Raw genomic sequence first — 4382 nt, 5'->3', positions numbered from 1 at the left:
TTGTAATACCAGGCTAATACTCAGCAATGTTATCTACATCTACGGACTATCAAAAAATAACGTTATATACAAATAATTACTTGTGTAAAAACGAGAGTTGTATGTAAAATTGTTAAGTGATTTCTCAGATTGGTACAGACTTATTACTTATTAGTTATTACGAACTCACTTTACAGCCTTATAAAATGTCCATGCATTATTGGCGTCGGTTTAGTTATTTCAAAATGAAAAAAAACAAAATAATAGTTTTTATACACATGTCAATATTGTAAATCTGGGAAAAAAATGCAGTAGGTAATTATATTTATATATTTTTGATATTTTTTAATAATTCATTGTATAAATGTATAATTTAAAGTAATTTTACATGTTAAAAATAATACAACTATTTGATATTGTGGACAATCAGCACATTACTACGTAAAAACATATTGAGTTTGAAGTGTTTGAATCGTGAATTAAGATAAACAAATATACAATTAAGTATATGTTATTTTAATTCATCGTTTAAACTTAAACGATTAGCCCCGCGGCTAAGAATAAACCAATATATAAATTTATAATTCAAAATAACGTCTTAATATTATTTTATTAATAAATAAAAACACAGTACACTAAACTTAGTCAAACACCTGGTATTGAATTGTTCAATTATGTATATTATACTAATCTAATAATAGGTGCACAGATTAATGATCATGTTATCAATGCACTTCTATTACCGCGGGTCTGAGCCTAATGAACCTATAATATATAATATGTATATAGGTATTAATATATCTCGTCAATCATTGATACAATAACTACGACTATCCAACACTGACTGGCCTTTGCTTACAATTAATTCGGTATCCGTAGTAATATGCCAGTTCCGGGCAGTGCTGTATCGAAACTATATAGGCTATAGCACTAGTGTAGTACTGGTTAACATTACGGCCAGTACTGTGCCCGGAAGGATCGGCCAACTGTTGGGTACCCATTACAGCCACATTATTTCGCCCATTGTGAGTGCTGGTGTAACTAATAAATTTCCGATTGAATGTAAAATAAAAAAAAATAAGGGTGATCATGTTTGTTTCACCGTGTATTGTTAATTGTTATTATCATTGCAGAGTACAGTGTCATGTACAAGAGTAAGTACATTACAACTGCGGTAGCGGTAGTAGGTATAGTGATGGTTATAAAGGTGCATGCGGTTATGCAGTAGGTTATAGCCTGTAGGTACTCCATACTTTACTTTGTTTATAATATTATGTCAAGTATAATATCATTTTTTATAAGTTTATACATTTTTAATTTAACTAATTAATTATCTATAACGATTCGATATTCGGTTTTAATGACTTTATAATTATTGAAGTTTTCAGAATACAAAATTAAACATGTATATTTTTTACCTATTTAAAAATAGTAGAATATGACGTATAATTTTGTTTGGACTATTTCGTATTTCTATCACTGTCAATGTAAAAAATTATATTCGTTTGTCGAGAAAATAACTTATTTATACTTACAGTACTGTAATAATTATAATACGTTAAGGTTTCTGAGCAATTTAAACGAGATTATCCGACCGCAAGTGGAGATCTACAAGACTATATGATATTATACACATTATGAAAGGGCGTGCTACCGCACCTACCTTTATAGCTAGGCCACAAAGCGAATAGGTAGCCATTATATGAACCACCGCCACCACATCCGTTACGTTTACAATTTATTTTAGTACTCCGTCTACTTGAACCGTTTTGAATAATGATGTTTGCTTGTATAAGTCAAAACAATAAGTCTACCAATCATCATCGCGACGATACGATAACTGCTTGTGTTTGCGTAAACGTATTATTGCGTATAACTTATAACGCCATTAGCTGATTCTATTTCGTCTTAGATGGTTCACTGAGTGTAAAATTATGTATATTTATTAATTAGAAAACACGTAAATGTTTTGAAACATCGAAATTGAAAACAGGAACGACTACATCACAATCCATAATTAATCAGGGCTGCATTGTATGTGTTATTTGATAATTACATTATTGTCAGTGATCAATAAATTAAAAAATATATATGATTCTGTTTGTACATCATCATCCGGTTCAAAATTTTTTTTTTTTGTGTAAGATACAATTCATTTAGTATAGACTATAGAGTGCCTACTTAAACAACGACTTAAAATGTCATGGTTTAATATATATAAATAATAAATATAGGTAATATAAATTACATGATGGCATTATGGAGTATAAAACCACAAGCATTGCTATTTTTTTTTTCTTAGTTTTCTTTAACAAAACAACTACATTATTGGAGACAATTAGTTTAACGATCGTACAATAGTTATTACTTATTTGGTTATAATTTTAAACATAATTTCAGCTATAGTAATTTGTAAGCTTTACATGATACGTGTTAGGTTCTAATAATAATTTACAAATGTTACCATATTATCAGGTGTTTTACTGTAAGAAAAAAATAAAACTAAACAAAATAGTACAAAATAGTCATAATATTATTAACAGCCACCTGGTTCTGAATATTTTATTCGGGGGTCGACCACTCGACTGATACGATGGTGGAGTTAATTGTATTGAATACTGATACAATAGTTCTGACTTTGTTTATCCAATTTATTAAAATATTAGGTATTATGGCCAGTGTTCGATATTGATATATTTTATTTTTCTTAGTGATTATTGCGTTGCGCCGCATTCATGGTATTACAACACAGGTCAGTTATATAGCTAACGACAATAGTGAGGGATAACTTCAAAACGTGAGTTAGTGATTGAGTTACGAGTCGCTCTGCAGTCAGCTCTTTCATTACCTTTATCTACCTCTTACTATAATATTATAGTACATCAAATGTCCCGGGGGACCATATAGTCCATGATATACAATGTATATTATTGTTTGTTTGGGAAATTAGGTAACTGATTTCTATACAGTGGATATTATATATTATACAAACGTGTATTGATTTATTATTTCGACACATGCCTTAAAGTGACACAAAACAGTACACAATATTCACTAAAACTATAGCCTAATCACTTAACTTATTCAAATTGTATTTTTAATTTAATTGTCTTATCACAACTAATAATTGGAGCTCTCCTCGTGTTTATAAGTACCACATATATATATTATATTTCTGTGATTAGTACCTACTATCGTAATAATAATTACTAGGAAAATTTTACTTAAATCAATAATATCGTCAATAATTATTATTGTAATACATAAATAAACATCATGATTATACTTTTCTGTGTTACTGTAATACGCACTCATTTATAAATATTTCAAAAAAACAAATAGCCTAACCAGTTAAAGTTACATTTTAACAAAATAAGTTATTAATATACGAATACGGTTGACTAATGAAGTGAATTTGTTGCGTTAGCAGAATTATAATTTGATCATTGTAATAAAACGCTACTTCGTGGTGGAATTATCGTCAGTTAGGTTAGGTGTGCGAATGTGGCGGAGTTTTTCTTCTGTCCGGTATTGGGTATAGGTCATACGCGGGTAAACGACGATCCGGACATGAGCCAGTATACTTTTAAGTTTAAATTTGTTTTATTTTAACAAAATACTTCCGTGTACCTATATTTATTATATACTGTTTATATTAAAGTATAGTTACAATACTTTTCTGTTTATTTGAATTCCATTTAAAAAAGGTTAACTATTAGTAATGTCGAGGATTTAAGGAAATATAGTGATACAATATTACCGACTCTTACTTTAAACTAGTTATTTTATGACTTTTTAGATTTTCATATAGCGGAAGTTTATCGGTAAAAAGTGCGTATACAACGTAATATAATATAAAATAAAAAGTATATAATCAAACAAATGGAAAAGTGAGATAATAAAATAAATTTAATCGAGTAGATAATTTTTATAATAATATTTTTATCAAATGGAAAAATATTTATTAAATTAAGTAAATAATGAGTAATAACTTAATAGAGTAAATCAGTGTTTCCCAACCTCGTTTGTAATGGCCACCTTCAAATTTACCCCTTGTTGGTTACGCGACCCACTCGGAGTGGACCACTTCTACTACCCATAGGTTGGGAAACATTGGACTAAATTACTACTGTAACATTTCGAAAATTTATAAAATTATTTTGATTCGATTTACACTCAAGCGTATACCAGCATACCTTTTTGAATAAAATGTTAAATTAGACGCTTTTCCAGGGAAATATTATAACTCAAAATAAAGTTATTAAACGGAGCCGCTGGTAGTAATGGACTATGATTATAATATAAACATGGAGCACTCGTGTCGATAGGAGAAGGATTTTTGACACGTCTTAAACATAATCACTATTATGACCACATATTAATTTAACACGATAATATAATAC

The sequence above is a fragment of the Rhopalosiphum padi genome, chromosome 4, assembly GCF_020882245.1.
Source record: "Rhopalosiphum padi isolate XX-2018 chromosome 4, ASM2088224v1, whole genome shotgun sequence".
Taxonomy (NCBI): domain Eukaryota; kingdom Metazoa; phylum Arthropoda; class Insecta; order Hemiptera; family Aphididae; genus Rhopalosiphum; species Rhopalosiphum padi.
This window is presented reverse-complemented; position numbering follows the sequence as displayed.